Here is a 14,174-nt window from a genome sequence, read left to right as displayed (position 1 = left end):
AGTTAAGACGTTTTATCATGGAGTTCTTTGTGATGACAGCAATTCCACCTCCGCGAGAATTACGGGAAAAGGGTTTGATGGAGTAACCAGTGGGTGCTAGATCCGCACACTTGGGTTCATCGCCTGATGTTTTAGCCTTGTTTCTGTCAGGAATAATATGTAAACATTCTAGTCGTTGATAAAATTACCTATTTCTGTGCGCTTTTCCGGTGGTCCTACTGACTGGGCATTGATTAATGCAATGCGCAGAGGTATTTCTTGGATAGTTGACACAAAGGTTGACGAATTAATAGGGATTTGAATTAGGTTATCTAAATTAACGGTCGAATTTTTTTAATGGTTGTGCCGAAATAAGGGAGATAGCTGGGATTCTTCTTCCTGTTCTACGCCAGCCAGCTTTGAAACAACGTTTCTTTTTTTCCGCTTCTGTTTACATTTAGTAATGATGAATGTAATCCCAGTTCGTTTAGTCTAGAGCACAATGTAGTGTGGAGAGCCAAGGAGTGATCATTTAAAACAATTAATGAGGGTCCATCGTAGCATAAACGGGTTGACTGGCGAGTATCATGTGATGGCGGTTTGTTCAAAAATAGTGGAGCAAGACAGCTGAGAAAAAGTCTAATTGTTCTCGATTCCAAAAGAAGGAGATGAAGAAACACATACGAATTTAACAGCCAATACATAATGAACACAATGAAGAAGATGAAAACAGGCAACAAGCACAAATAACATGAAAACGGCGCTAAAAAACGGAACAGCTGCTTCAAGCCGGTTAAGCGATAGCGGCCATCTTGTCTCTCCATATATTCACTTGCACATGAAAAAGGTATTTTTGTTCAAAGTACTTGAAATAGCGTATAAGAATTTTATTATCATTGTCGGAAAGAGATCGAGTATGAATTCGAATTAAATACCCGTACGTGTATTTTTCTCTTACCCGGAAAATTAATTGTTTTAAGTACGAGAAATAGTGATCAAAACGTGTATTATCATTTCGGGGAAGAGTTCGCGTATTATTTCAAATATAATACGACCCTGGCGTGACTTCTGAAACTGAACAATTTCACCAGGTTCTTGAAGTGTTATGCCAAAATAAACATTATCGGAAATGTTACTTATTACTGATCCATGATTAAAGCCAGTAAGTCATCTTTGTGATTGTCTTCAATTAATTCTGTATACAATCGTTGCTCAAACAATAGCCGACATGTGCTTTTTCTTTAACTGCATACGCAACCAAAAATCAGACAATGCGGTGGTTGGTAAAAGGCTGTCACAATTAATAAACATCAAGAAAAGGAAAGCCGTCAACGAGTTTGCTGGGCTGGATGGTGTTATTAGACGCAATCAGTTGACCAATAAATAATGTCTGCTTTATTAGCTTGAAAATGAAATAGGGGGTGAGGCTTCTACCCCCCCCCCCCAACAAAACTAATTAAAGGCTATGAAATTGTGCATGCGTTCAGCTTAATAATAAAACTTTATAAAAGTGACTCATGACTATTGCAGGCCTACTGCACTGAGTTCTCTGGTGTAACATGTGTATGGTGTTTGCTTATGAACTCGTTATTAATTTAAAATTTTTGATTTTTTAAAAAATATTTTACCGTCATGGAAAAGCATCTTCACGAACGCAGGAGCGTTGAAAATTATTTGGAATACCACGAAAGATTATTCAGAAGTTCATTCATTAGGACTTGTGTTAATAAATATATGATTATTTTGGATTTAATTCGCAATACCGTAAATGTTTCACTTTTTCAGTCTGCATCTATATATATATATATATATATATATATATATATATATATATATATATATAAAGTGTATGCGTAAGCCATTAATAAATAGAGAGTTGCATGCTCTTGTAACAAATCAATGACTGTACGAAATGCGTTAGAAGACTCCCATTGAGCGTGTCTATACTTGAAACTTTAGTCTTTTAAAAGATGCAACAATGTTCAATTACTAGATATCTATTTTGCATGCTTAATTAACAAAAGAGGTGTAACAAATTCTCTCTCTCTCACACACACACACACACACACACACACGCACACACACATACACATACATACATACATACATACATACATACATACATACATACATACATACATACATACATATCTGCTTGAATGGTTGTTCATCATTACTCTGTAACGACTACGATCTCAGTGAATACGGTATACATATGCTACTGTTTAAGGAAACATTGATATTACATATAAATTTCAAGTTTGGCTTTACATTTGTATGGGCCGGCAAATAGATAGATAGATAGATAGATAGATAGATAGATAGATAGATAGATGGATGGATGGATGGATGGATGGATGGATGGATACAGACAGACAGATAGATAGATAGATAGATAGATAGATAGATTGACAGATAGATGGCGCTGAAATGCTCATTTATATGTGATAGACTTTAAAGAAATTGGGTTCTCTTGTAAGTAAGTTTTGTAGTCATTCAATTATTAGATAAATGAATGGCAATCAACGTTCTATTTTTAACAGGCACTTGAAAATCTCTGTCAAATATCTAAAATATAGAGTCCAATACATAAGTCAAATATCTAAAATATAGAGTCCAATACATAAGGACCATATTATCATTACACATTAGACGACATTAAATTATTTACCTCATATCTTTGCGTATGTATGTGTAGATACATACATACATACATACATACATACACAAACATGTTAAGGAGCTTCAAAATAAGCTTTGAAAATATTTATTCATATTTATAAGCCTCTATTCCTCGTGATATGCATGAACATAAATGCACTATAAGATATGCCAAAGTATTTAGGATTAGAGATATCAATTAAACACCATGTATGCAAGTGGCAATTTTCAGATTTAAGGTTACAGATATCAATTAAACACCGTGTATGCAATTGACAATTTGCAGATTTAAGGTTACATATATCAGTTAAACACCATGTATGCAATTGACAATTTGCAGATTTAGTTTTGCTGGTAACAGTTAAACTACGTGTATGCAACGTCAATTTGTAACTCCCTTGAGACATTTGTTGCTTTTAATGCAGATACAGGCTGAAAGATATGAAAGAAGATTAAATCAATATGGAAAAATGGAAAGAGTTTATCTAACCTGCAATAAAGGTTGTTCTTCGAGAGGTTTCTGTAGTTCTTCCTCCAATAAATATGATGGCCGCCATGTATGGTCTATCATGTTCTGCAAATGGCGTCAAATATCCATGACAACATTTTAATAAAAATACAAAATGCAGTCATTATCAAAATAGTATGACGGTTCAAGATGAAAATTAAGGTAGTATGCATCACGTTCGCACAAGAAAACAGCCGTAATATTTGCTAGGGCATGGCGTCTAGTCGACGAGGTCACATGTCATTTATTTGCAAAAGATTTTCTTTTGGTTTTGATTCAGTGGGAAATTTTAACATGCCATCAAACACTCGGCATAAAATACGCCTGTCTCGTATTTAAGACCAAACACTTTATATACACCTTATTTGAAGATAGATTGTATACCATTAGATCTGAGTGTTATTCTCAGTGACACGTCTTCAATCAATAATGTAAATGCATACCTAATCTACTTAAAATTGCTTCCTAAATCAATATTATTTTTTTGATAAAACAGAAGTTAATATTCGTGAAGAATCAACACATTGAACAAAGCATGCAAGTATATCAACCATATGTGCAGTTTTTGCATAAATTTTTCATATCCACTCTAGATTTACTAACTGGAGATAGTATTAGATTTACTAACTGGAGATCGTATTTCCTAAATAACAAATTACACTTTTATTGACACCCCCTCCTCGACATATCCTTCCTCTCAGAATGTTAGGAATTTGCTTATCGTACATGTTCTCTTAAAAAATAAAAATAAAAACTGGCTGATTTATCTATGTTTTAACATGCTGTGAATTAAGTATTGTTTATGACAACGAAATTGTGATTTTCCTATTGCTACAAACCACGATACAATATACCCAACCAAATGATTCTTTTGTACACACCACAGGACCCCGCCCTAATCCTCGAAAATCACATGCACACAAGATGTCATTTTAAAAAGTCGAAAAGAAACAGATTACATAGTAAACCTACGGTAGTTTTCATTAATATGTGTATGTGTGTGTATTTTTCAGTCTGAGTGTCTGGATCATATTTCCTAAGTCTGGGTAAACAGTGTTGTCGTGACGAAGTTTCGGAAGGCTCTTACGCGACTGTTGTAAAATACTTTAAGACTTTTCAACAATCGTTGAAGAAAAGATCAAAACACAAATTCAGAAAGTGCGACAAACCCTACGAACTCATTCAGTTCGTCCTTTTTTTGCCTCTAACTCTCATGCAACCTAGACGAAATATTTGCGTACTGTTATCGATTTCTTAAGTCAGTCAAGCAGTTCCTTGTCAACAAGTGCAGAGGAGAGGCGAATTGATATAAAATATGTCCCGATTAGCACACGTCCATAACAGGAACAAGCATCTGAAACACTAAGCACCACATCATTCGGATATATTTTACGACATCCTGGTGAGAATTTGTTTGCACTTTTATGTTTGTTAAAATGAGTGTTATCCAGAGTCGAGACCAATTATCATTTGTCTGGACAATGTTATTATTAAAAAGATGGTAGAAAGACCAAACATCTGTAATAATTATATATGTCACTTTCACGATATGGACACAACCATATCTCGACCAAGACTTTACAATATAAATAAAGTTTTATTACTTCTCTTTGATAATGCCATTACATAATGCTTACCACTCAATAGTTAAGATTAAAAATACTTCAGTAAAGCACGTTTAAAGTACATCTCTTGAAAAGTAAATTACATGAATCACAATTTTCCCTGGTTATTTTTACAGACAGGTGGATATTGTTTCACAAAGTCGATGATCTACACTTCAGCCACAATATTAGTTTTCCTTCATAAGATTTGTAATGTAAAACACTCCATCCTAATATTTGTTTTTGAATGCCTATCTGTCGAACATATTTTTATTACGCTGTGAATTTTTAAAACAAAAATGAAAATGAATCTCAACTTTCCGTCTCTCAAATTTTTTTTTCTTTCTTCTCGTCGCTCATGGTCTCGACCTCGGAGCAGATTCGCGATACGCCAACGTTGTAACTTACATCCAACTGTGTATATGTGGATTTGACAGGTGCAATAAATTGTGAAATAAACATCGATGGAAATTATTTAGATATGCACAGCTATATCAGATTTGTATATGTATGCATGTTTGTAGAAAATGATGCATGCACATGTAATTTAATGATACATGTGTATATTGCAAATTTAATTGAACCTGTTTTGTGATATGCATACAGTGGCGTACTAAGGGTAAATGCGCCCGGGGCGGCGTTGATGGCCCCGCAATTTAATTTTTATCAGCTGGTTTTGGCGCGCCAAGACCTCCTCCACTCCATGCACACACACGTTCGTAGGCTACAGTGTGCATACACTACCATAAATGGACGCGTTTACTTTACCAGTAAATCACCTGTTCCAGTTTCTGTAAATATTTGTTTTGCACGCATAAATGTCATGTTGTGGTTTTCAAAGTATGTTTATTTATGCCACTTACATAGAGGTCTACATCATATTGTTTGTAAAGTCTCCCTTTTTAAGAATTTCCGTTTGGTAGAATTACTCGAAAACTTTATTGTCGAGCATTCTGAAAATGGACAATATATTAATATTTTGATATTGCTAAAATAATGCTTAGACGACCATATGACCTTATGAAGATTATGAAGTTGCTCAAGAGTTATTATTATTGCAAATGTACCAAGCAGCAAATAAATTAAACTGCTTTTGTAGACCTAAACTTAAACTATATATATAAAATGTTCCTCCTGTTTCCGACGGCTCCCAGAGGCCTAAGTGGTTAGAACGTCCGCCTCTGATAGTGGACTTACATAAATGGTACTAACAGCTGCCTCGCTTGGCGCTCAGCATTAAGAGGTTATTGTTAGGACTGGTCGGCCTGGTGTCAGGATAATGTGGCTGGGTGGGATATCATCAACTTTTCTTTTGTTTGTTTGTTTATTGTGTGCTTTGTATTCCTTTCTTTCTCTTTTTCTCGTTTTCTGTCTGATATGTAAAAAAAAGCACACTTCTTCGTTGTCCACGCAAGTCAACTTCGTCTTACGTTTTCGTCATAAATCAAATTTCGTCATACAAATCCAGACTTAACCACATACAAAAGTTTCGCTCGATTTATTCAGCAATTACTTCTTAATCAGCAATTCGGTCTTTTCAAAATATATTAGTCGTGCCGTTTAAAAATGATATTTCTTGTTTATCCCTCTATTTGATTCCCAGTTATAGACACATACTAATTTGTATAATCTGTTACTTGTATTGTCTGAAGTTGGGGTTTGAAACCTTAAAGTTTGATATAAGATATGCCATTATTAGTTTTACTTTTTAGTCAGCGATTTCGACTTCTGATGCGAAAATCGCTATTGTGCTCCAACACTATGCGTGACGTCCAAGTAATAAATCTTTTCAAAGAAAAAGTACAGAAGAAACATTAAGTTCTGCCACAGCTGCCAGGTCATATCATTTAGTGTTAAAATACTAACCAAACTACCCAAATTTATTGATCCGTTATTTAAATCATTCTGATTTCCCATTTGGTCTACTTCTAGTCTGATACTGCTCTTTTTATATTAAATTTGCTGCTGAATAGTTAACCAGTCTCCTTGTCAACAAGAGAAAGCTTTACAGCTGAAATGGTAAACTTCCCCAGTAAGTCCACATAGTTGCGTGATTGGTGTTCGAGTTATAGACGTTTCTCGATATTAATACATGAATTTGAACTTAATCTCATATGTCCATTGTTAGACTCGAGTTGGAAATAGTTCTATTCGATAAGCAAATGACCGTTCTGTTATGTTTCTACCCGCTACACAACTTTAAAAGATCACTTTTGGTGAACGACCTTTTTGTAAAAAAAACCGGAAAATTTTAGCCACATGATCCAAGGAAAAATTACAGAAACAAAAATCTTGTTTGGATCGACAGACGTAACCTGAGAGATATTTGTATCTTTTTATTGCTTTAGCAGAAGAAAAGCATACGGAATGTTAAAACTGTTTTTCCCATTTCACATATATCCTAATACAGTTCGTACGTTGCCTAGTAACCCTATATTAAGGATCAGACATGGAATCCTGGCATAAATGCATAAAACAAATGACAAGTATAAATAACCGGCCTTTAAACAAACCAATAACTTTCTAAAACAATGCGATCAAAGCTATTTAGATATACGTCTATCACTTTATCGTGTGGACATAACGTTGTGCCTTATTTACCGAACAAAAGCAATGCACAAACATTGATTTCCAAATGAAGGAAGTTACATACAAATAAAACATTTGATTGGCTACAGCCTATAGCTAATGGATTACAAACCATTCAAATTCAGTTTAGATATGATCACAAAGCCGTATTGAGGTCGTTATATGCAATGGAGCAATGTCAAATAGCTGCTGATTATAATCGCGGACCAGGCCGACTCAGGTGCAGTGTTGTGTTCCTAGGCAACACACTTTGCTCTCTCTACCCAAACAAAACGAGCAAAAGCCACAAATCGCCTTAAAGAGGGTTTAGCTCAATCAAGACAGACATGCCGATGCTCACCAGCAATTAAATGAAATTGTTGCTACATGCTCCAAAGACGCTACCTAATGATATATTCCCAGTAGCGTTAGTCTGTTCTTGAACTTTGTTAGAAGGACATGAAGTTTTATGTCAATAATTACAAACAATATGTTGTATGTTATCAAACGATATCAAAGGATATTTGCGGTTAGAAATGGGTTTGCCTTCAAACGCTTTGATTGAATAAAAATCTGCAAATCAAATACATTTATACGTCTGGCTGAGTATACTTGATACGTAATCTATTCAATATAATTAACTGCATTTTACTGAGGAATTTTATCAACAAATAGAAAACATGACATATAGAAAACTCATTGACCTCAGGTAAAATAATGAGACGACGGGTTCTTTTCTCGTGTTGACATGTAAAATTCAGTTAAATGGGATTTTATCTATCCCTGTCCACTGAAGGATGATGAAGATTTGATAATGAAGGAAGGGAATGATTCGATATTGTTTTGTTTGCTAAAAACTGAACCAGCAAAGGAGCCATTCAAATCATGTATATACTTGGTCCTTTTTAGATGCTAAAAATTATTTGTCAGAAAAATTTGAATTTATAGCATTTTATTGAGACTTGTTTAATTTCGGAAATGAATTAATGTTTACGAGATTGTTTACGAATTTCACACTTCAGAGTTATTCCTTCATCGTCTTTCTATCCTTTTGCGCATGATTCGTCGCATAGGGCGGACGCTATCACACGCAATCTTCCTGAGTCATGTGCCACAGCGGTCATCTAGTCTAGTTTTTCAAGATCTCCATATTTTAAGAGTATTCTTTTCAGGGATTCTGTTGATCTTCCCTTTTTCCTTCTATCACATGTGTATTTGCGATAATCTCTCAGGTGTCATTCTCAAAATATGGCCCATGTATGTCCATCTCTTCTTTTTGATGATTGCTAAGATAAATTCCTGTTTTCATTTCTCACGTACGTGTTTCTTACTTTTGTGTTCTTTCCATCGTGTTCCTCTTATCTTGCTGAGCCGTTTAATTCTCTCAAGAGTTTTGGTTTATTTTCTATTGTTCGTGTGCGCCTCCAGATTTCCGATCCATTAATCAGCATCGCGCTAACATTTTAGTAAAAGATCTTCACTTTCAATGACAGGCTCCGATTCTCGATTTCCGTATAATGTTCAATTTGTTGAAGGAAGCTGCAGTTTTCCAACTCTGGTTTTTATCTCTGCCCTGTGATCCAAATCTTACGTCATCACGCTGAAGGGCAGGTAAAGTTGTTGACGTTTTCTATTGAATTCCTCTCCACTTTGATCATCGAGTCAGAGTTATGTCTATCAAGTACCTTCCTCTTTGTTGCATTAATCTGCAACTTAATTTGCTCAGCCCAATATTTCAGGTTGTCTGTTTTACTTTGAAACACTTCGTACGTGGTGCTTAATAATGATAGATCGTCTGCAAAGCTCAGGTTCTGCAGTCCTTTGTTGTCTATCCATGATGGCATCACTGATAAGCACTTTTTGATCGTCCATTCTATCACTATTCCGAACAGAAGAGGAGATTAGATGCATCCTTGAATAACCCCGGTGTCAATATTAAACCATTGTGACAGCATGATGAACCTTGCATTTAGAGTCGTTGTATAAGGCTGTAATGATGTTGATGAATTGTTATGGTACTCCTTATCGATGCGTGATGTTCCATAAGGTGGGTCTCTTGAGGCTATCAAACGTCTTTTGGAAGTCCACAAATATTACAAGTGATAATTCGCACTTGAATATTCGTTATAACAAAAATCAATCTGCAAGATTTTAAGCGGAATACTTTTTATTTATATTGCTAACTTCATTCTCTTCTTCCGTCAACGCTTTCCGATGTCAACGTGTAAGATATCCAACGGCTAAATTCGTAGTCACCATTGTATAATGCTTAGAAATTCTACGCTATACAACCGAAGTTCCTTGCATATTATTCTACTCGATTAACTTTCATTTTCTTTTGAGCATTTATATATCATTAAAATATGTCCACTTATATTTATTTGCTAGCAATTGCTACGAAAAACAGATACATACATACATGCACACATATATCTCGCTTGCAATGAGTTCTCTCACTCATGTGTTTTGATACTGCGTTTTCTTTACGTTTCTTTATATTATTATATATATGTGTATCTATATATATATATATATATATATATATATATATATATATATATATATGTATATATATATATGTATATGTTTATATTTGTGTATATGTGTATATGTAAATGTATATGTGTGTATGAATATATATATATATATATATATATATATATATATATATATATATATATATATATATATATATGAATATATGTATGTGTGTATATATGTGTGCATGTATTCATATATATATATATATATATATATATATATATATATATATATATATATATATATATATATATATATATATATATATATATGCATATAGTGCTTGTTGCCTGTTTTCATCTTCGTTATTGTGTTCGTTATGTATTGGCTGTTAAATTCGTATGTGTTTCTTCATCTCCTTGTTTTGGAAACGAGAATACTTAGACTTTATCTCAGCTGTCTTGCTCCACTGTTTTTGAACAAACCGCAATCACGTGATACTCGCCAGTCAACCCGTTTATGCTACGATGGACCCTCGTTAATTGCTTTAAATGTTCACTCCTTGGCTCTCCGCACTACATTGTGCTCTAGACTAAACGAACTGGGACTACATTCATCATTACCTAAATGTAAACAGAAGCAAAAAAAGAAACGTTGTTTCAAAGCTGGCCGGCGTAGAACAGGAAGAAGAATTCCAGTTATCTCCCTTATTTCGGCACAACCATTTAATTTTTTTTCGACCGTTGATTTAGATAACCTAATTCAAGTCCCAATTAATTCGTCAACCTTTATGTCAACTATCCAAGAAATACCTCTGCGCATTGCATTATTCAATGCCCAGTCAGTAGGACCAACTGAAAAGCGCACAGAAATAGTTAATTTTATCAACGACGAAAATGTCGACATATTATTCTTGGCAGAAACATGGCTAAAAACATCAGGCGATGAGCCCAAGTGTGCGGATCTAACACCCACTGCTTACTCCATCAAGTCGTTTCCCTGTAATTCTCGCGGAGGTGGAATTGCTGTCATCACAAAGAACTCCATGATAAAACGTCTTAACTACACCACAACATTCAATTTCGACCACTTATCGTTTGAACTAGTCCAAACCACACTCACACTGGAGCAAAGGTCAGTCCATTTTTTTTGCCTATACTGCCCTCCTCCTAGTAGAAAAAACAAGATGGCTGACTCTCTCTTTTTGGAGCAATATCCAAATCTCCTGGACTATGGAAATTCGATAGGTGGCAACCTGATTATTCGTGGGGATTTCAACTTTCACTTTGAATGTCCCAAAAACTCAAATACATCAAAACTCATAGATTCCATTAATGTGTTCAACCTCAAACAGTCAGTTAACCAACCCACCCATAAACATGGTCACATTTTAGACTGGATTCTTCATAGACCTGATGATAACATTCTACGGTCATCCCTGGTATCCCATGACCTTGCATCAGATCACCTCTGCATTATATACCATCTTGACGTATCAGTCCCTAACCCTCTACCTTTATCTGCTACTAAGAAAAACCTCCGTATAATAAATAGAACCAAATTAATGCACGACATCCAAGCTAACCCAACAACTTGCTTACCTCCTACCGCAGAACAACTCGATAACTGTCTGCGTTCATTACTTGACAAACATGCCCCAGCTACCAAGTGCAGAGTATCAATTCAAAAGTGTTCTCCATGGTATAGCAGTGCTAGGGACCAGCTTCGCACTGCTAAAAGAGGCCGCCGTAAAGCTGAGAGGCTCTGGCTTTCCGCCAGACTCACTATTCATAAGCAAATCAATGAAGTCGCTAAGAAGAATGTCACAAATATAGTCCATGCAGCGAAATCAGCCCACTACACTACTAAGATCATGAAAAGTTCCAGCTGCAAAGAGCTCTTCGAGATTACAAACAACCTAATGTCAAGGAACAAATCAACACCACTTCAAACTACATTCTCTCCAGTCGACCTTCCGGACATGTTTGCAAATTTTTTCCATGACAAAGTACAAACCATTAGAGATAAGCTTGACACCACAATTTCAATTAACTCGTCGTCACCATACAATTGGGATACAGAATTTGAGCGGCAACCAACAGCAGCATTTTAACCTGTCTCTATCGATTTCGTACGTACAATCGTGATGAAGAGTGCACCAAAGTCATGTGAACTTGATCCAATTCCAACATCACTGCTGCTTGAGTGCTTAGATCCAGTATTGCCTTCACTAACTGATGTTATTAATACCTCTCTCTCATCTGGGGAATTCCCATCATTTTTCAAAGCTGCCATTGTAAAGCCAATGCTGAAGAAACCAACACTAGACCATAACGATTTAAAGAACTACCGCCCAGTTTCTAATCTCCCATTCATTTCAAAAATCTTAGAAAAGGTTGTTCTATCCCAGCTTGTATCTCATCTAAATTCAAACAGTCTTTTTAGCAATGTAAAATCTGCATATCGCCCTTGCCACAGTACTGAAACTACTCTTCTAAAAGTAGTTAATGACATTCTCTCTGCATTGGATAGCGGAAAGATTACAGTCCTCACCCTCCTTGATTTGTCTGCAGCATTTGACACAATAGACCATGATATATTACTTCACCGTCTCCAGCATGTATTTGGCATTCATGATACAGCCTTACTGTGGTTCAAATCCTACTTGGACAACAGGACACGAATTGTATCTGCAAATGGAATACACTCCAACCCAGTTGCTCTATGTTGTGGTGTTCCACAGGGGTCTGTTCTTGGACCTGCTCTCTTCATTCTGTACACTCAGTCGCTCTCAAGTGTCATAGATCGTCATCCAGTGTCTCATCAACTGTACGCTGATGACACCCAAATATACAAATCTAGCCACCCAACTGAAGTTGATGCTACCATCCAAGGTGTAGAGAGGCGTATTTCTGATGTGAAATCATGGATGACTTGTAACAAGCTGCAGATGAATGATGATAAAACTGAGGCCATTCTGATCACAACACAAAGACTTTCTCATTTACATCCTTTACCTCAAACAATAAATATCAGCAACGCCAACATTAAATTCACACAATCAGTAGGAAACGTAGGTGTTACTCTGGACAGTACTCTCACATTGCACCAACATGTCATGAACATATGCAAGGCTGCATATCTTGAGCTGAGACGAATCAGCTCAGTTCTCAAATATCTTTCAGTTGATGCCACTAAAACACTTGTCTGTTCATTAGTACTTTCAGAACTAGACTATTGTAACTCAGTTCTGTCTGGTTCATCTCAATATCTACTCCAGAAACTTCAAAAAGTTCAAAACACAGCTGCTCGGATCATACTTAGAGTACCACGATCAGAGCACACCTCCCCGCTGCTCTGTACCCTACACTGGCTATCCATTCGATCCAGAATCAAACACAAAATTTGTTCTCTGTGCTACATTTCACTGTCGGACTCTAGTCCAACATACCTATCTGACCTCACCCATGTGTACACACCAGCAAGATACTTACGCTCCTCTTCTGATAATCGTATACTCATTATTCCAAGTATGAAGACAAAGTCATATGGACAGCGTTCTTTTGCATACCAGGGCCCACCAGGGCCCAGCAACGTGGAATGAATTGCCCACTGAACTTAGACACAAAGACACAGTGAGCACATTCAAGAGGGCTCTCAAAACTCACTTATTTCGACTGCAAGAACAAACTTAAAGACCTAATAATGTTTCCTACCTGAAATATTCTCAATATGTTTTTTATTTTTTTAATGTTTTTCTAATTTCATGTTGTTTGTTTTTGTAATAATATTATTATGTTTCTTATCTTATAGGTGTTGTCTAAAGCTGTAAAGCGCTTAGAGCTTCTAAAGATTAGGCGCTATTCAAAGTCCTCATTATTATTATTATTAGCGTACTGTAAGTCAATTAATGTCAAGCTATGTTCCTATCTTTTCTGTATTAACGAAAAATTAACTGAATGAAATCTCTTCTGAAGTAGAAATAAAGTCATACATACATACTCACATACATACATACATACAGACAGACAGACAGATAGATAGATAGATAGATAGATAGATAGATAGATAGATAGATAGATCTTGTGCGTTTCGACAGCAGTAAATTACTCCGGCTCTACGTACACTTTCTAGCTTTTAACTCGTTTTTCTATCCTAATTTTTAATAGCAGATATCTACATAAACCGCCTGACATCGTGTAATGTAAAACAAAACACAAAAACCACACAAGAAAACAAAACAAAACAAAACAAAACACAATTAAGAAGGGTCAGATAGATAGAACCAAAAGGCAACATAATTTCATTAAAGAAAGTAATGATAAAAGTTCACTTTAACAATATTTAAAACGGGAAACCAAAAAAAAAATTAA

This window comes from Sinohyriopsis cumingii, chromosome 9 (assembly GCF_028554795.1).
Source record: "Sinohyriopsis cumingii isolate HCF-2022 chromosome 9, ASM2855479v2, whole genome shotgun sequence".
Classification (NCBI taxonomy): domain Eukaryota; kingdom Metazoa; phylum Mollusca; class Bivalvia; order Unionida; family Unionidae; genus Sinohyriopsis; species Sinohyriopsis cumingii.
Note: the sequence above shows the minus strand (reverse complement) of the source record.